Below are 20,984 nucleotides of genomic sequence, written 5' to 3' on the forward strand. Positions count from 1 at the left end.
CAACATAATAGGGCTCACTTTCCCTGTTTGCACCCGGCGCACCTGATTAAAGGGGCTCTGTGGTGCAAACAGGAAAATTGAGCCCTAACTATAATAGGGCCAAAGGTGGTTAAACCTCATCATTATGGTGTCATCTCCCTATTGCTTTGTACAGAGGTTACCCAAGGATCATATAGTAGACACGCTCGGATAATCCAGACTCACCCAAGAAGTCAGACTCCTTCCCACTCCCACTTCATTGCTAGGCTCTCCTGTTCCCTTCAGCTGGGTCTGCAGCACTGTCATTTATAGGGCCAATGTGGAGAATATTCGCACGTTTGAACAGACAACTTGTGACATGGAATGTTATATGAAGAGCAATCTCTCTAAGGAGGCAAAATTGGTTGAAGGCACTGTACTTGTTGTTTTTCACTTAAGAATACCAAGTGCAGAGGTAGTTAGCATAAATGTAAATTATTAGATTTATTTAATGATTTGCGTAAATGAGTGCAAAAGTCGGAAGATATGTTTCTGCATTGTAAACACTTATATCCGAATACCTTGTTCTTTAAGTTATGTTCTTCCTTTATGTTTTTTTAGACCATCCAAAATGGAAGATGCTAGATTCGGGGGTCCTCCAAGAAAAGTCAGCGGGACTGGTTGATTGGAGAATATGAAGATGTGTATTGGGCTGCCAGGTGTACATTGAAGAGAGGCTGCTAAGACCTTTTTAAGTATGCATATGTGCACATTGTGACATGTAACTCTGGATGTCTTAAACCTGTTTTAATTGGCCAAATCGTTATTGTTTCGACAGTTGTACAAAAGCAAATTTAGTCTGTTTGAGAAAGTAGTGAAGTATGTTGAAACATAGACCTCTTTTGTTAGCTAAGTAAACACTATTGAGATGGTTTAACGGAGCATGTAATATCAAGACGTCCACTTTATTTATATCTTTGTTCTGTTAAAATGTTACTACATTTCCAAAATATAGCCAGTACACCATCAACATATTTGACCTTCAGACAGCTTGGTGAAGTGGTAACTGGGCCTTATTATGTTATAAGACAGCCTCATTATTGAATGAAATCCTTAAGTGGAGAAGAACTTGCATTCTAAACAGGGATTACCAACAACACATAGCTCTCACTTATCTGTTTGCTAAAATGCAAAAGGAGCTAGAAGACAAAAAGGAAGAACCATTAAACATATTCTTGATTCATTATAAGAGGGCTATGCCTGTTAGTATTTCTCAAATTGCACCAACATCTGAAAAGTGGATTTTCTCATTCTTCAAGAGCTTATTTAGATCTAGAAGCCAGCCTTCCGCAACGGGATCTTCAATAGACTCTCTTATTTCAAGGGCCTGCTTTTTAGAAACAATCAAAGTGTTCTTGTCTCACGTTCTCTCTTAAATACTAAATCTGTAAAGGCTCTAAATATGATTCAGTATAGCTAAGACTAGAATCTTACAAAGTTATTTCACCACCAACCAGTCCTAGAAGGTTAAAGACTAACACCCTCTGTTAGGTGTATCTTAAATTAAGATGCACTTTTTCACGTGTCCATACAGCGCATGACCCATGTTTTGACATCTACTTACTTCTGCACTTGTGTGCCTTCTCTAGTCCCAAAATGTTTACACTACAGAAGTGTATAGCTGACTTGATTTCACCATCCTGAACAAAAACCGAACTAATGGAATTCCACCATGCATCATCCTAGAAAATCTCATCAACTTTACAAGTTGCATGAACTAAATAAGTACCTGTCTCCTAACGTATCCTTGCACTGTAATTGTTCAGGGTCCACCATGTCAGTACCCAGCCGAACTTGCCACTCCTGTACAATTCCAATCTGTCTAATTTTTGCACCGTATTACTCTGTTTCAAATTTTTATTTGTGAGTTCCTCCCCAAAAGACCTCAGACTTTTTGAATAATTTTGTTACTGTTCTTATTTAGTACTTTTCGCCTATTCTAGCCAAACACCTTCTCCATATATCTAAAGTGTGTATTACAGTAGTTGAGAGAGCACGTACTAGCCACCTTTCTTGAGCAACAACAAAGTAACCTGGGGGACTTCCTGAACTACTGCCTGTTCTGACTAAATTAATTCACAAGCAAAATATGGATCAATAGAATATGCTAAGGATGATTGTTGGGCCTTGTTTGAAACGTGCTTTCAAGTGTTTTTCATGATATGGAGATCCATGATTTACCACCTCCAATTACTGTGTGGCCTGGATTGCCTGACTGTAACCTACTTATCTAAACTTAACGTCTATATAAGCTACCAACCTGACTACCTAATCTACTCATCTAGTCTACAAGTCTGCCTTTACAAACCTTTGTAGAAAGATGATGTGTAGGTTTGAGTTTAAGGTAAATGTAGTGTATGCTTATTTCTCCCTAGCAGTTAGCACATTCTAGAATAGTAATCATATTGTAAACGTATTTAATTGGCCTTGCAGTCATTTAAGCATTACCAAATGTTACCCCAAAAGTAAGCCAAGTTCTCGTCTATTACTAGATTGTGAGAAATTCCATCATCGTGTATACAAATGTCCTGATTGAAGTATAGTTTGTGCAGGTGAGCTTAGGGCAAGCCCATCAACAGCACTGGACAACATATATAGCATATTCTATTTATTACCTTTACAATAGTGAGCTTTCCTTAATGTGTGTTTTTAATGGTATTTACTTACTTTAAACAATTGACCAAGCAATCCAAAGCAGGATTTGGCAGCAATATATTTCGAAAAATGTGTCTGCTTCCATAGATAAACGTCCTGAATGTAGGGCTGCTGTATGCGATCTCTTCTCGGAGCTGGCAGGGAGGGCTTGTGTCGGTAGGTGGGCTCCAGTACACTGGCCAGCATTACATTACTTTAGTTCTTGTTTTGAGATTTGTGAGTTGTAAAGGAAACACAGGGACTGCCAGACCTACAAGTGCAACTTGTTCTTGCTGTTGGAGCAGGCCATTTACTAGGCTGGTAAAACATGCATTTGCTCTGATTGACTGAAATTTAGCCGCCCTAGCAGCTAATCTGTATTATCCTAGTCCAAAGCGCTTTGTTTGAAATGTTGATTGTGCATAGAGGTTTGTTTTATAATCTTGCTGCATAAATAACTATACATACAGACCTATCCTGCGCATAAGCTTTCCAACCTTCACAGGCGTCTGACCACAAGCTATGTCAGTACAATTATTTTTTTTGATTGACGAAGACAAACATTCTTGTTAAAACAGTTCCTTCATCACAAATTATCTTTTTTAGGCGAACATTATTTCATAGAACGGAAATCAAGGATGGGCCATAGAGGCTACAGTACAGCACACCTTGAGGCTAGCTTGCAGAATAAGTGAATCAGAGGATCGGTCTGGTTAGTGGAGACAATGCTAAGCAGACAGCGTATCACCATCAGGTGTCTAATGGTTTGGATAAATTCTTGATCCAAACAGAACCCTAAAAAATAAACTGAGCTGTAATCAAAAACAAGAGTTAACAGACGCAAAGTAAGCACATGTTAGATTCATCCAAAAACAAATTAAAATACTGGCTTCTGTTCTAACATACTGATCTATTCTTTTCGGTATGCAGACAAAATATCGATATTTAAATATCGATATACAATTATATTCAAGTTTAAATATCGAAGGGACATAATATAGAAGGTAAGTAATATCGATAGATTTAATATCGATATTAGTAATATCGAAGTTTGAAATATCGATGTCAGTAATATCGATGTTAATAATTTCGATGTTACTAATATCAATTTTTAAATTATTTTTGTGTATATTATTATGTATTTATTATGTTTTTATTTATTTTTATGTAATTTAATTAAATTTTGTATTTTAGTACTGTAGCGGGTTGTGGGTTTATAGGGGAATAGGGTGGGAAGTAATTTAAATGTTAAATTAATTATTAATTAGGGATTATAAATTAATTTTAATTAATTGTTATTTAATTTTAATTAATTGGTAATTAATTTTGATTAATTGATAAATATGTCCTGTAGCGGGTTGTGGGTTTATAGGAGAATAGGGTTGGAAGTAATTTAATTATGTTAAATTAATTATTAATTAGTAGGAATTATAAATTAATTTTAATGAATTGGTAATTATTTTTAATTAATTGGTAATTCATTTTAATTAATTGATTAATTGTTAAATATGTTCTGTAGCGGGTTGTGGGTTTATAGGGGAATAGGGTGGGAAGTAATTTAATTATGTTAAATTAATTATTAATTAGTAAGAATTATAAAATAATTTTAATTAATTGATAATTATTTTTAAATAATTTGTAATTATTTTTAATTACTTAATTAATTGATAATTATGTTCTGTAGCAGGTTGTGGGTTTATAGGGGAATAGGGTGGGAAGTAATTTAAATGTAATTAAGTAATGTTCTTTAATAAATTGTTTTGTTAATTATATAATTGTTAATTATTAATTGGTAATTAAATATTATTATATGGTATTTCTTATAAAAAAATTTGGTTACAAATATTCTTCTAATCATGTTTTTAATAATTATGTATTGGTATTTGTAAATGGTTTATATTTATTTAATAGTTAATATATTTATTATTTTTAAAAAATGCATTTATTTATAAGTTTGTTATTTTTACCCCTACGCTATCCAACACTTTCCCTACTGTTGCACTCTCTGGAGTTGGAATAGTAGTTGTTATCCCTACGCTATCCAACACTTTCCCTACTGTTGCACTCTCTGGAGAGGGAATAGTAATTTTTATCCCTACGCTATCCAACACTTTTCCTACTGTTGCACTCTCTGGAGTGGGAATAGTAATTTTTACCTCTACGCTATCCAACACTTTCTCTACTGTTGCACTCTCTGGAGTGGGAATAGTAATTGTTACCCCTACGCTATCCAACACTTTCCCTACTGTTGCACTCTCTGGAGTGGGAATAGTAATTGTTACCCCTTCGCTATCCAACACTTTCCCTACTGTTGCACTCTCTGAGGTGGGAATAGTAATTGTTACCCCAACGCTATTCAAAATTTATTTTTTTTTATTAGTTTTACATTGTTATTAATTTTTATTTATATTAATATTTTATGTATATAAATTTATTTGTAATTTATTATATTTTCATTTATTTATAAGTTATTAAAATAATTATTTTAGAGTTATTAATAATGAAGTATATACTACGTATTAGGTCTTTATTATTATTAGTTTTTATTACATTATTTATTAATTTTAAATATTATAATATATTTTTAATTATGTTTATTACATTTATAAGTATTATTTTGTTAATATTACATTGGTTTTTTATCAAAATAAAACGATACTTTCTAAAAAACGATATTTTTGACATCAATATATTATTTTCGATATTTTTGTACTTACCTTGTTAGACATAGGATCTCGATATTATTGTCATCGATATTTTTGTTGCGAAATTTTGGTAGGTAGATATTTTTGTAGTCGATATTTTGTCATAGATTCATTCTTTTCCATAGTCTTTATTTTCCATACCATATTTGACACATCCAAAATGTATTGTTCTCTGCACTTTTAAGTGTTCAAAATGCTCACACAGCACGTCACATGTATGCCAAATTGTCAAATCAGTGATTGAAACATACAAAATGTGCAATCATAATAACTTATGCAATGACACCCAGCACATTTTGGCACATTTTGAACAGACTAAAATGTCATGTCCTCTAAGAAAGGGAAATAATGTTATGAAAGTGCAAATTCTAGTCTCAAATACTACAGCGAGCCCCAATGGAAAAAGAGTAAATTGTCTTTTAAGCACAGTTTTGACAAATTTTGTTGCTTCAGTTTTAGAAAAGGTGGTAAGATGCACGCAAGCCACACCACTCTGGGTTCTCCGTTTTCTCTAATTGTCATAAATGTCCTGGTTCGGTACGGTTACCTAGGTGCTCGCAACGAAGGGCCCTAAGATTTAAGTCATCCAACTGTTACTGAAAAGAAATTGCTTTGTTGCCATTGATTAATGTTTTTAGGGGGGTTCTTGGTAGGAATATGTAGTAGAATCCACTCAAGCTGCTCCCTTCCGTCTGAGTTCCCTAGGTCTCTAGTTTTCAAAAAGCCTCGGATTGATAGGTGTCTCTGCGTGCCGGGAGACTCTTGGCCCAAATACAGTCGCTATCCATCGTCACAATAATGGGCCTTTTGAAATCATCTTTGTTGCCCTTTCCTTGGTTGCATTTTGGGGCGTTTTTGGCCCCGTTAACCCACCTATTTATAATGGAGTAAACCTTTTGATTGAGAGAAGCCTGGGAATTTTAGGTGGTAGGACTCACGTTTTTCCCTGTAATTTTGAATGCTTTCCTTTATTGAAAGGTGAGAACACTCTTTTTTTTTTTAATTAGCTGTCTTTTTACTTTGGGTTCTGGGTTAGCCTCATGCCAGCAACCCCAGTCCAAATAAGGGAACTCTCTGCCATTCCAAATATGGATGTTTTCAACTCCTTTGTTGCCCTTCCCATGGTTGCATTTTTCTTGTCCTGACGAAAGGCCCAGCCATACGTGGGGTATCATTTTTGTCCAGTGAAATGTGGGAACTCATTGTGGTGGACAGCACCCATATCAAAAATGAACCTTAATAGCTCATCTTTGTTGCCCTTTCCATCGTTGTGCTTTTCCTGTCTTGTCAATAGGCCCAGCTACACATGGGGTACCATTTATATCCGGTGAAGTGTGGGAGCACTGTGAGGTCGTATATGGACTATTATATATTGAACTTCTGTATACTGTTTGCTTCCTATTGTAGGTGGATGGACACAAAAGCACTTTTTGATAAACTAGCTCGGAATTTTTTTGCATTGAGTAATCAAACGTTTAGAGTGGTAGGAATGCTCCTATCCTTAAGCTCAGATTATGGACAGTAGCGGCTCCTCCGTGAGAGCAGAGTGTCATCCCACTTAAAAAATGAGAAAATGCCCCAGAGCAGTAGAAAAATAAAATGGTAACGTTTATTTATTACCATTTTATTTTTTAGCAGCCCATCCTGAACCGAGTGTCAGGACGGGGTGGGGCAATTGCTGCTCAGTGGCAGCAGGGTGCTGTGTACCTATGTTTAAAGTATGCATGTCCCTTTGGCTAGCCGTCTTGTGATGGTCAGCCAGACATGCACATTTTAAACTTCTCTAACCTATCTGCCTCAGAGAGCTGGGTTAGAGAAAGCACAGGCCTCCTGCGTTTTAAGGGCACTGAGAGAGGCCGCTCCCTCTAATCCTGATGCTTCTTTCATGCTGCTGTGTTTAGCAGCATGAGAGAAGCTCAAGGATTTAGTGGGTAGTGCAGTTTCCTGCTCCGGAGCTTTCTGGAGAGAAGACACCCAGGGAGGAGGACATCGTGCAGCAAGTTAGAAAGGTAAGTGTGATTTTTTTATTCATTATTTTAATACCGCCTGTATTTTGCTCACCTCACCACTCTAAATACACGCCAGCCACCACTGATTCTGTTTTTTTTTGTTTGCTTTCCTTCATCAGCAATTTTTATTCATTAGATTTGTTATTATCAAGTAATGAATGGACTGTACACAATGACAAAACACTGTAAGACACATCTCTATTATTGACTCTGGGTATCACAGGTGTTTCTACATCCTAAAAACTCAATGTATGGTTGTGATGGGGAGATTCTGATAGATGTAACCGTAAACTACTTTCTTAAATTGGCCTTTTTAAAAAGCTACTGATGAAAATCTTGTTGCCTCTCTCAATTTTATTTCCCCATTGCATTCACATTTTTTTAGTTCAAGGATTAGTTTATTGGAAAAACCACCAGCGATCCACGCAAATGACAGCTTGTTGAATTCAGATTCTCTTCTAGCTTTCAGAAATGTGTAACATTTTAAATTTACCCGTGGTTTCATACCGGTTTCCTTCATGAATTGTAAGAAGTTAGAAAGTGCAAAAGAAGGAACTATCGACCACCACTTCGAAAAGTGTGTAAAAAGTATGTTTTTTGCCTGCCTGTTAATTTCTCAAAGGTGGGAAGAGGGTGATCGCAACACAGCAAACCTTTTGCATCTGACTTAGTTTTTTTTTTAATCAAAAAAGATACTTTCTTGAAAACACTTGTTTCCATATTTTGGCACATACTTAAGCACCTCCAGGCTAAATTACTTACCTTAATATGAAATTTAAGGTATGCAAAATAGTTCATGAGAAGGTATTAAAAACAAAAGGTATGCTTTTTCAGTGGATCTTCTGGTGACAATCTGACTAGAGATAGAAGGCTTCTACTTATGGGGGAAGGATAAGTCGGCAGTATTGACACAGTGTTCCAGGATGTGCCTGAAACAAAATTGTATAAATCTAGGAAAGAACATAATTTTAATCAAGTATAGAGTTTTTCAAGGGAGACTTATTGCTTATCCTTTCATTTTTTTTAATTAAAAGTATGCATCCTTTTGTTGTTGTAAATTTTGTATCCTACCAAAAACAAGAGGTCCTTTGCTCTCGTGTGTATATATATATATATATATATATATATATTTGTTTAGATTGTGCTCACTTGTGCCACAGCTCATTAACAAAAATAGAAGCACGTGTCCTCTTCTCCATCTAGCACTGGGAATCCGGTTGATTCTGGGAGAAGTTAGGGAAGTCGAGTAACTCTCCGAACATGTCTGAAAAACTATTTCAGATGGTGTTACAGATTCTTTGAGAGGTATTACAGAGACAGCAAGAAAGTCTGTGTAGATGCCCTTCTCCTGTGAAGCCAGATTCTTCCCCAGTTGTGTTGCTCATCGCCATCTTCTATTTCATCTTCTTGGTCTTGTCAGATGGTCCTGAGAACCTAGTGGGAAGTCCATTCAAAAGGAAGTATTAAAAATTCTGATTTTCTGCATATGCTTTAGTCTACTGCTTCCACTGTATTATGATTAACATTAACTAGTGGAGATTGTTTAGGCAGTCTAATAAAATGTAATTCTGAAATTCACAGTTAATGATGCCATTCACTGACTTTTAAAGAGGGAATAAAGTGATCCAGAAAGAGTGTCTGTACCCAGGTTCATGGGTAGGCCGAAACCCATTGGGAAAAGCGGGATCGATATGGATCTACCACAGAGGTTAATAAGAGATCCTTTTCTGGGAAATTTAACTGGTTAATCAGCAAAACTCCTTACAGAAAATGTGGTCATTTCTAGTGCTGAAGATAAAACAGATGCCGCCCTTAAGAGGGCTTAGTCTGGGTTGAATCTTACCATGATAGCATGATTTGTTCAGTTTACACAGCACGCTCCTTTTTAAATATTTCCATTCTCTTTCTGTAAAAATTCAAGAAGTCAAGGATGTCTCACAATTGCTCACAAACATATAAACTCAATCCAAGTACTTATCAGGCATTACCTTTGATTTGAAAGCTTCCTCGGTGGATGTGTGGGCATAATTGCTCTAGAAGGTAATTTTATCAAGGAATTGAATTAAGGAAACTGCAGAGAAGCCTTGTCTTCTGAAAATACCTCTTTCAGGAGAAATATTGTTTGTTGAGGAGCTGGAAGGTGTTATTCAAAAAGCCTTCACGCGGATAAAAACACTCAACTGTGCAAATTCTAGTCTAGGTATCATAACGGAAACCAGAAGCCCTATGAACGTTCAAAAAATTAAAAGCATACACCCTTTTCTAATAAAAATCTTGCTTTCACCAAGACAACAGAAGTCTGGGTCCAAAGGTTCTCAGGAAACTAAGAATAATCCACTTTTCCAACTATGCTGATATTCAAAGTTCTACAGAAATAGTTTGGGATCAACTTACGTTGTTTAAAAATGTTTGGTCAAGTACGATAAAAGACCAGTGGTTGCTTCAGATAATTTGTTTGGTTACTCCCCGGAGTTTCAGAATCATCTACCACGCAGTTGATTTATTTGACTCCAGTTCCAAAGAACTTCAAGGGACAGAATGCATTACAAGAGATCATTTGAGAATAATCTTTAGAAAAAAAGCAATTGTAAGAGAAGAAACAGGGACTGGGTTTTATCTTTTAAAACATTCACTTCAAGATGCACTCAAATATAAGTATTCTGTTAGTAGCTTTAGAGGATTTTCTAGCCTCAGTAGAACTGCAGGATGCTTATCTGAATGTAACAGTGAGGAAAGAGCATCAGAATTATCTGTGGTTTGCAGTCGGAGGAGTACATTGGCAGTTTTGGTTGTTACCATTCAGCCTGAAGCATTCCGCCAGAGACTTCGTAAAGATCATAATCGAAATTCTACATGATCAGAACATTCAGATTCATCCCAGACGATTTGTTTATAGTTTCCTCTGTTATTGTTTGGAAGAGACTAAAACTGTAACTTAAAGCAAATAGGTAAGTGTTCCTATTTTATTTATAGGCAGCTTGCCGGGTTGTGGTCTCCGAGGCACAGCTTCCTTCAGAATTGGGAATAAGCTGCATTACATTTCAAGACTGAGGGCCCTATTAGGATGGCGGACGGACCTGCGTCCGTCCGCCACCCCAGAGGTGGAGGGACCGTCCGCAGGGGCAGCGGCGGTCCCTCCGTGCAAATTAGGATGTGACCGCCACCCTGGCGGTCACATGCTGTATGTTTAACATTGCGGCGGGTGCTGCTTGAAGCAGCACCCGCCGCAATGTTAAAAATGCAAGCAGTGCATTTGCATGCACGAAGCGGCAGGCACCGCGCGGTGCCTGCCGCTTCATGCATGCAAATGCAGGGGGGTACCATAGGTACCCCCCATGTGCACCCCCCCTTCACCCAGGGGGCCCACAACGGGCCCCCAAAGAAAAGACCGTATGCCTTTTCGTGGCGGCATTGCCGCTGCGGAAAGGCATATCCCTAAGCAAATCCTAATACGGCTGGCAGTGTCTGATAGACACCGCCACCATATTAAAGCTTTTCCGCCGCGGTCTCGCGGCGGACGGTATTTTGTTTATAGTTATTGTTTGCGTATAACCATTTGATAAAGTGTGTGCAACTACAATCCAACTTCAGGGTGTGCTTAGTGTGAGGTAGATATTTGAAGTACATTTCATCATTTGCCTTTAACCACTTGGCTGCTATGCGTTTTCCCCCCCGGTGCTGGGATTGCCCATTTTCCATTATTCATGACGAGCTGGGCTCGTCATGAGCGTGCGAGGAGGCTACACCATGACGAGCCCAGCTCGTCATGAGCGTGGAAGGGGTTAAAACACATATCCGGTCAACCTCTTTTAATAGTGTACTCGCATACTTAAGGAGCGATAAATACGGTATTCAACAGTACTGTAACCACCGATGTTATGCTGTTCTACAGGAGAATATTTACTTTCATGCGGATCACCAAAGAGCAGGTGCGGGGAAGGGGCTGAGGAAGAGGGTTTAGTAACCTTGATTGAAAAGGTATTTGCTGCAGTTGGGAGACTGCATCCCAAGTTAAGGCATTTCTCCAAGCTAAAGGCCATTCACTGGAACTCCACGAATAAAATGTGTTTGTTTGGTTTACAGTGAAGTGGCTGACACTACCTTAATCCTTTATGACCATCCACCTGGGAAACAATCTTTACAACGCAACTTTTACATCGCACTAACATTACAGCGCAGTCATTACATCGCAACATCCTTTACATCGCATGCCATTACCTCGCATGCCATTACAACGCATGTCATTACAACGCAGTCATTACAACGCGTAACAACACAATGCATACCATCACAACGCATAGTACCCTTACACTATCTAACACTTACCCTACTGTTGCACCCCCTGGACTTAGAATAGAAATTTTTAGCCCAATATTATCCAACACTTACCCTACTGTTTCGCCCCCTGGAGTTAAAATAATAATTTTTACCCCTATACTATCAAATACTTACCATAAATGCAATGTAATGGTATGCGTTGTAAAGGTAGTATGCGATGTAATGAATGTGTTGTAAAGGTACTTCCTTAAAATGTGATGTTGTGACATCCGATGTAATGGAATGCGTTTTAAAGGATGTTGCGATGTGAAAACTGCGTTGTAAAGGCATGCGTTGTAACGTCATACAATCATCCACCTAGCTCCTTCCTGACCCAGTTACAATTAAGCAGTGTAAACTTCACAAATATATATCGAGATCTTCTCTGGAGTCAGTTTGATTGAGAAACAATAGAAAGCAACATGGAACTCAAACTGATCTTGGTTCTGGGAAGGTCTGAGGAGAATTCAGCACCTGGCCAGTAGTGGAGTCGAGAGCCGATCCACCCAGAATAATATTTCTATAGTGTTAAGCCTACTGACTCAAAGATTCACTGCCTCCAAAATTGATGTTGTACCCCATGGCGCTAGCCAGCACTTACAGTGTAAAGAACTTCACAATTTGACTTGTCTGTAATGGGTTTTCTTACCATCGATGGATCTACTCATCTTGGTGTTCCTGGAGGGATGGAGTGACTGTCCAGGTCATTCTGAACATCAGGAGACACTTTCAGTTAGACGTGGAAAGGAATTTAGAGATCGGATGAAGGGCTAAAGAACAGAGATTCATTCAAAATACTACCGGGTGCAGGTCAAGCTCAGTCAGATTAAATTGTGGTGCCAGGAAGACCAGTTTTTGCAGTTGAAGAGACTATACATTGGAAGGGGCCTGATGCTTCCCCATAGTCCTGCTACAGGAAGATGGGAAGGGGTTATTGAACAATAGGTAGGGTTTGGAGTGGAGAGTGGAGAGAAGTTTGATGATTGTGGCTAGATTAAATTCCAGAAATTCAGATTCCTGGGTGAGCATGGAGGGGTCCTCAAGAAAAACAAGTGTACCAGGTATGTAATTTGAGGAAAGGCCCCAAACAGCATGCACCAATTGAACTTGAAAGAAAGGATATAAAGACCAAATACAAGATAAACTTTTTCATTTGACCAGAGGAAAGTTGCTGCTAGCGACTCTCCCTACTCTAAAATTGGATAGGATAGCATTAATCACTGGAGAAAAACTGATAACACATCTGAAAGGTTTTTATTTTAAGTTCGCAAACAGCGGACAAGTGCAAGGTAGGATTCCAATGTAAGACCCTACCCAAGCCATAATAAGCGACCGTGTGATGGGGTGTTCAAGCAAATATTTCAATGCGGACCCTGTCCTATCTTCCATCTTGGAAAGTTTTTCCCCAATACTTACGAGACAGGTAATTATTAAGGAGAAAGCACTAGGGTCAGGTTATGCTCAAGTGAGTGAAATGAGTACACTGCCCCTAGTCTTTGTGTCAGTAGCAGTGCAATCCATGTTGGGAACGTCAACTCACAGCCCCCCTTCCCTAAAATTAACTCTTGGAGTGTGTATTAACTGGAAAGGTTGTTGAACGGCTGGTTCCTATATGTTGGTGTTGTTACCAAAAAGTCACTAGGTAAAATACAAAATGTGGTTGGACACGAAGGCAATGTCTCAAACCCACAGCATATTTGAAGAGGAGAGTGTATTCATCTCGTAGATTCATCTAGATCAGTTTTGCAAGCAAAACCTATTACTACTGGTGAACAGGACCCCCAAATTAACAGTAGGCAGGCAAATATTAGTAGAACAATGAAGGAGGAAATACATTCTTGGCAAATGTGGTAGGTTTGAGCAGTACAAAAAAGAGACTAGCACTTTATTTTCCTACTCACTTGGCTAAACTTTGCAGAGCATTGCCAATTCATATAGTCTGTTGTGCGAAAGCCCCCGCAGGCGTTGACCAGATGTTAACTCTGTGCTCCCTCTTGCACCGTTGCCTATAATTGACTCAAGCAATATATAAAAACAGGAAGTCCCCGGAGCATCACAGCACACACGTTGTGCTAAAGGTTTTGGCAGGACAGTCATACTACCAGAGCAGCGTAAAATTAAACCTATATTCCCTTTATATCAAAAAGTCTTCCTTGTGGCATTGTTTTAAAAGGTGGACAATGGCAAGACCTGTGAACTATCTGTGTACACAAAGTCACTGCATGGATAAGCCGAGACATTTTGCACAAGGAGATGACATCAATTTCTCAAATGCCCGAAAGTTCTGGCTAATGGCAATTATACTTTCTGGCGGCGGTCACCATACAGGTACATCAATTACAATCATGCAAACAAAAAAATCCTTCAGCTAAGGGATTCATTGTGGTTAAGCCTGTCCAGATCCAATGCTCTGTGAGAGTGAGGCTGGTGAGTAGAAGGGTGAGCAATATGGTCTTGCCAACAAACCAAGAATGTTGACTTTCAATCAGTTGGATATGGACACAACAGCTTTAAAGCCAGCCAATCCTTATTCATCGACTGGCCATCCATTTAACGATGAAAAGAATTCCATCCTTACAAACTTTGTATTGGCTGGATGGCTAGGAGGGTACCCATAGTATTGCGCCCCCCTTCACACACACACACACACTTATTACAATGCTTATAGTTCAGACTGTGATAGTGCACTAGAGTCTGCTGCCCAGACACCAGTGCCTGTGCTCTCTCCCTAAAACGGTTATGTTTTGAATTGGCTAACTCAATTGACAAAGACTCTAACCCCCCCCCCCCCCCTCCCCATAACCTTCCCATATAAGTCCCTAGTATATGGCACCTGTGGTACCCAGGGCATGGGTGGTAAAAGGGTCCCCAGGGCTTGCAGCACTGTTTGTGCCACCCTAGTACCGTACTGACAGCCTGCCTGCCATTCCAGACTGCAGAAACGGTATGAACTGCTCCATTTCGACTTTGTCCTCACCAGCTGTGGCAGAGTCAATGCACTGCTTTTAGTATGTGTCAGTCATCCCCTAAGGAAGGTCTAGTAAGCCTAGGCGGCAGGGTGCCTTATATTAAAGGTGTGGGCATGTAAGTGCAAGCTTATATTTCCCTATAATGGTCTTTACCATTAAAGGACACTATAAGTGACAGGTGGGCCATAGGATAATACGGGCTGGCACCTAGGCAAACCAGAGGTTGCCAGCTCCATATGGTACCACATAAATCTGTCTAGTTTGGTATCAAATAATAAGCCCTCTAACCCTTGACATGAAACTTGTGTTGAGGGCAATGTGGCTTGCACCTAGGTGGCTACCTTAGTGGTTGACCACCTGGTTGCCCCAGGTTCTCTGTGCTCTGGCTGGCAACCCGCACTTGCTGCTGCCAAGACAGGATTCTGACCTAATGCCAGACAGCGAGATCACTCCCAGGCGCAGGAACAAAGGCCTGGGTAGGAAGGAGGTCACACCTCCTCCCTCCCAGGAAGGCTAATGAAGATGCACATGAAGGTGGTGAGCTTCAAAGGCTGCACCGCCTATGATATGCATCAGGGCTAACTCCCAGAGGAGGAAACAGCCTTCCCCCTGCCCTAGGCACATTTGCACCCGGGCAGGCGAGAAATTGGATAGTCAAGGAAGTATACACCCCTAGAAGGCTAGCCACACCTCCACGGTGGCCAGCCCAGTCTCTAACTGGAAGAAGGCTTCTGCAATTTTTAGAAGGGCATTAAATAGAGCACATCTTTCCAAACTGTGTGGCGCGACACGTTACTGTGTCGCGCCCCATACGTTGGTGTGTCGCAGGATGCGACGCGATGACGTCTGCGGGTACATATGAGGGAAATGTGACTGTAGCCCCACTCATTATTTGCAACGTGCAAACGTGCGAGGCAGAAGGAGGAGCAGCAGCGGAGCGGAGCCTCATCATCCAGAGCTCGATCCCACAGTGACTATACAGAGGCTCAGTGGGGTCATTGTCGGAGTCCCTGTGGCGATCTCAGCGGCGGAGTCATTTGGGCCTGGTTAAAGCGAGAGGCCAGTGGAAATATTGACTCCCCTCCGGGACTGCTATGGTGCTTTCCACGGCTCTGCCCTGAGCGTGCGTACTTGTTGTAAAACAGTGGCATCGGAGCCATTACCCCACCATCCCAGGCACTCACTCGGAATGTAAGTGTATTTCGGCATTTAAAAATGGCTCCAATCTACAGGCATTCGAAAAAATATAGTTGGAAGAAATGGTTTCTAAGGCAAGCATGGGCCGTGCTGACATGCACTGGTGATTTTAAATGGCTAATTCACCAGTCGCGTTTATTGGTCACCTGGGTGGATACGCCTGTCGATCACTGCTGGCATGATGCAACTGCTAAGGGTGTTTCAGAGAGCTCTGAGGAACCGGCAAGCAGAGTCCGAATTCCATCAGACGGAGAGCCAGGCTGCGACTGGTGTATCACTGAGCAAGCCAAACTCCGAAACTGGGATACACCTAGGTACACTCAGAGACCCAAACCCTAAGTGCAAACAAATGAACATCTAAGTCTAAACCCAAATACTTTTTCCGGCCTCAGCACGTTTAATACCAAATAAAACAATTTTTTTTAGCACGAAGATGTGCACAGGACACATTCAGGTGTGCCTTCATAAAATACATGTGCAATTTATTGTGTTTAATAGACAAAATATTTCGGACAGAAATGCATATTTCATATAGCCGTACGTGCATACAAGGCAACACTCCGGATTAAGGAGGGAAACTTCTGAATGTAATTAGGAAATTAATTTCCTCTGGCTTTCTTCTAAATTTGTCGGATGTTGACATGTATGCAAGGCATAGTTAGTAAGTGGAGAGGGTGATTAGCACAACCTGGCTGAGAGTTAATACAGAGAATTATTGGTGTCCAGTATGAAAGAGAAACCCAGCAGAAAGATATTTTAATGGAAGGCTATAACATAAAGACATAAAACAAAATGCACATATGCACTGCTGCAGCCGCACACGAGTACCCACAAATGCTCCGCGTACGCTTTATGGCTTGTGAATGATGCAATTTGAAAGAAGCCAGGACTATGGGCTCTGGACCGAGGTTTGGAAGGCGCTGGCAGAAACATTTTGCCATTGCATCAGCAGCTACAGACCACTGTTTTTACTCCTCTGTATAAGGAAGATGTTACTTCCTGCAACATTTTGACCAATGTTCCTTGTTCACGTTTGCATGTAAAACTTGGTCCTTCTCTTCCTGTGCATACCCGGGGCCGGCTCTAGGGTGGTGCGATCGGTGCCACCGCACCGGGTGCTGACTTTGGGTGGGGCGCCATGTTTATTGTTTTCAAAGCACCTGATGCCACGTTTCTTGACCTAGCAAGTTTCAAGCATCATTAAAAATGTCACAATAACTACGGTGATTAATGTTTTTTCTGGAGAAAGACCGGATCCTTATCTGGAAGTGGAAGTTTTGACTCATAGCGCAGATGGTTAACTATGCCTGCTGCAAAGAACTTGTCCAATGCTCTAATGCACAGCAAACATACGTTGGTGTGTCGCGCGACGCGATGACGTCTGCAAGCCCACATGAGGGGAATGCGACTCACATTACCGTGTCCCTGAAATTGTTTTCACAAAAAGGTGTGTCACCAACATGGAAAGTTTGGGAAGCTGTGAAATAGAGGGTTCTAGGTAGAAAATGTGACCCTCACACTCAGATGTGGTAATCTCCAGGACAGACTAGCTGTAGGGGCTAGCAGCCCATTGGCTACTTGATCCCACACCCCTAACTCCCCTAAATCTATGATTTAAGGGACACCCCTGACACCAGAACTTCAGTTCTGAAACTTCCTGCATAATAGAAGACAAAGAAAAGACCCATGTCGACGAAAACAAGGACTTTTGCCATTTCAAACCAAAAGAGGGATACTCTGTCCCGAGACTCATCTTGGGCCAAAGCTTGGTTCCCCTAGACAGAGGAATCCCTGAAAGAGCCTAAAGCACCCTCAGCCTTTACTGGACTAGAGGCATGAATCCCCTGCAAACTGCAGGTAAAACCATACTCTGGATCTAAAGAGTCGCTGGCCATTGGGCCTTCCGAGGGACTTCCAAAATCCAAATGGTCTAATCAGCAATGCAGGGCGCGCTATGAAATTCGTTTTATTTATTACATTGTTTACTTACCTCCAATTATCCATGTACCGGTGTTTACATAATCGCAATGGACCGCACACCGCTAGCCCCTCCTCCGGATCGCCCCTAGGGACTCTGGTACATGGAGTTCTTGAGTGGTTCACCCCAGTGGGTGCAAGTAGGTACTTGTTGAACTGATGATCTCTAGACCCGATACATGTCCCGGGTTTTTGGATATCGCCCGAGACATGGCTCGGGTTTCGGGAAAACTTCCCTCATCAGTAGAGAAAATAGTTAGGGGTGGAAGAGAAGGCCGCCAAGCAACCGTCAAAGGCCTCGATGCCCGAACCGGCACGCAGGTGCGTCGTCCAGGAGCCCGTCGGCTCAAAGCTCAAGGGAGCCAATTTGTAGACACAATCGCAATGGACCGCACACCGCTAGCCCCTCCTCCGGATCGCCCCTAGGGACTCTGGTACATGGAGTTCTTGAGTGGTTCACCCCAGTGGGTGCAAGTAGGTACTTGTTGAACTGATGATCTCTAGACCCGTTACATGTCCCGGGTTTTTGGATATCGCCCAAGACTACATTTCTACATTTTCAGAGAGAATAACTCTAGAGCTCAGAACTCAATGTGTTATCAAAGGACAGCCGACATGAGTTCTATCCAAGCATTTTCATTGTCTACTGGTGTAAATAGATTTGCTGACAGAGATAGCCAATTAACTGTCTTCTACTGATGGTGTGCTTGGTATAAATGACTTAATAAGTAAGGCCAAAAGTGATGCATATACTATGCCTATTATCTGCAGCTAAACCAATATTGTTGATGAATTATCAAATGTTCCATCAACTTAACCACATCGACGCTGATGACGAGCTCAGCTCGTCATGAGGTACACCTCTCGTACGCTCATGACGAGCTGAGCTCGTCATGAACCGCGGGTTTTTAAAAACTTCAGCGCACAGCGGGAAAATGCGCCGCAGCGATGCGGTTAAGTCTATCATAGAAAACCTCTGGTGATTGTCGGGTTCTGAAGTTGTCTATAACACCTGATTATGTCCCAGGAGATTGTTGGGATCTGATTGAGGTGAACGAGGTGGGTGAATCAGACTGGCTACTGCCATTTCGTGTTTGTCATGCCTCTATATTAATGATTTGTTAGCCATATGAAGCATCCTGTTATCATTTGAAGAAACTTTCAGGCTTTAACAAGACTTTAAAGTTGATTGAGAAGGAATGCTATTTTGTAATAAAGATGAGAAGTGCTTCACATTTGGGAGTTATTTATCCCATTAATGGTGTCAATTTGCAACCACAACCAATTCAATTGTTCTCAATCCACTGCAGCCGCTGCAGTTCATAAACCACCCATCATTCCACATGCCGCTAAAATAGAGGATTTCAAAAAACACAGTTGATGGACAGAATGTAGAACAATGTCATACATTCACCCCAGTACAAGAATCTGAGCCTAAATCCATCGTTTTGTTGCACTTCACACCACCCTGGGTTAGACCCTGGCTATATGCAAATCAGCTCTGACCCTGTGCCTCATGGGAACAGTCCAGTCCGAACTACCAAGCCATGTCTTTCCCAGACCGAAATCAAGCATCCAAGGACCGGTTTCTGGCTATCAGCCTTCATCAGCCTGGATAGCTTGACTCCAGTGGTGTGGAGAGCCTGGGACTCACGTCTGAGCGTACCCAGCCCACTCGGGGTGTAAATTGCAAAAAACACAGTTGATGGACAGAATGTAGAACAATGTCATACATTCACCCCAGTACAAGGATCTGGGCCTAAATCCATCGTTTTGTTGCACTCCACACCACCCTGGGTTAGACACTGGCTATATGCAAATCAGCTCTGACCCTGTGCCTCATGGGAACAGTCCAGTCCGAACTACCAAGCCATGTCTTTCCCAGACCGGAATCAAGCATCCAAGGACCGGTTTCTGGCTATCAGCCTTCATCAGCCTGGATAGCTTGACTCCAGTGGTGTGGAGAGCCTGGGACTCACGTCTGAGCATACCCAGCCCACTCGGGGTAAAAATTGCAAAAAACACAGTTGATGGACAGAATGTAGAACAATGTCATACATTCACCCCAGTACAAGGATCTGGGCCTACATCCATCGTTTTGTTGCACTCCACACCACCCTGGGTTAGACACTGGCTATATGCAAATCAGCTCTGACCCTGTGCCTCATGGGAACAGTCCAGTCCGAACTACCAAGCCATGTCTTTCCCAGACCGGAATCAAGCATCCAAGGACCGGTTTCTGGCTATCAGCCTTCATCAGCCTGGATAGCTTGACTCCAGAGGTGTGGAGAGCCTGGGACTCACGTCTGAGCATACCCAGCCTACTCGGGGTGAAAATTGCAAAAAACACAGTTGATGGACAGAATGTAGAACAATGTCATACATTCACCCCAGTACAAGCATCTGGGCCTAAATCCATCGTTTTGTTGCACTCCACACCACCCTGGGTTAGACACTGGCTATATGCAAATCAGCTCTGACCCTGTGCCTCATGGGAACAGTCCAGTCCGAACTACCAAGCCATGTCTTTCCCAGACCGGAATCAAGCATCCAAGGACCGGTTTCTGGCTATCAGCCTTCATCAGCCTGGATAGCTAGACTCCAGTGGTGTGGAGAGCCTGGGACTCACGTCTGAGCATTGGCCGCCATAAGTGTGGCAGGGTATGCTCAGACGTGAGTCCCTTGCTCACTTTGCCACTGGATTCAAGCAGGCCGGGCTGAAGACGGCTGGAATGCCAGAAACCGGTCCTCGGAAGCTTGTTTCCGGTCCAGGGAAGACATGGCTTGGCAGTTCTGGCTGGACTGTTCCCATGAGGCACAGTGTCAGACTGATTTGCTTATAGCCATGTCTGAACTGGGGTGCAGAGTGGGCTAAAGAACGGTGATGGATCAAACCCAGATCGTTTGACTGGGTGTGAGTGTTTGATTGGTTCTGATGCTCCGTCCATCACCACCCCCTTTTGTACCGCTTTGGCCGCCATAAGTGTGGCAGGGTATGCTCAGACGTGAGTCCCTTGCTCACTTTGCCACTGGATTCAAGCAGGCCGGGCTGAAGACGGCTGGAATGCCAGAAACCGGTCCTCGAAAGCTTGTTTCCGGTCCAGGGAAGGCATGGATTGGCAGTTCGGGCTGGACTGTTCCCATGAGGCACAGTGTCA

General features: G+C 41.6%; 1 protein-coding gene across 2 annotated transcripts in view; it reads left to right on the top strand.

Moving 5' to 3' along the window:
• The window catches only part of PLAG1 (PLAG1 zinc finger), a 353,245-nt gene that overhangs the window by 242,721 nt on the left and 89,540 nt on the right, over positions 1-20,984 (top strand). For both annotated transcript variants that reach the window (XM_078687283.1, XM_078687284.1), the window contains one exon: positions 580-713. The gene's annotated coding sequence lies outside the window, so the exon portion shown is untranslated. The remainder of the gene's footprint in view (positions 1-579; positions 714-20,984) is intronic.

Source organism: Lissotriton helveticus, chromosome 4_1 (assembly GCF_964261635.1).
Source record: "Lissotriton helveticus chromosome 4_1, aLisHel1.1, whole genome shotgun sequence".
NCBI lineage: Eukaryota > Metazoa > Chordata > Amphibia > Caudata > Salamandridae > Lissotriton > Lissotriton helveticus.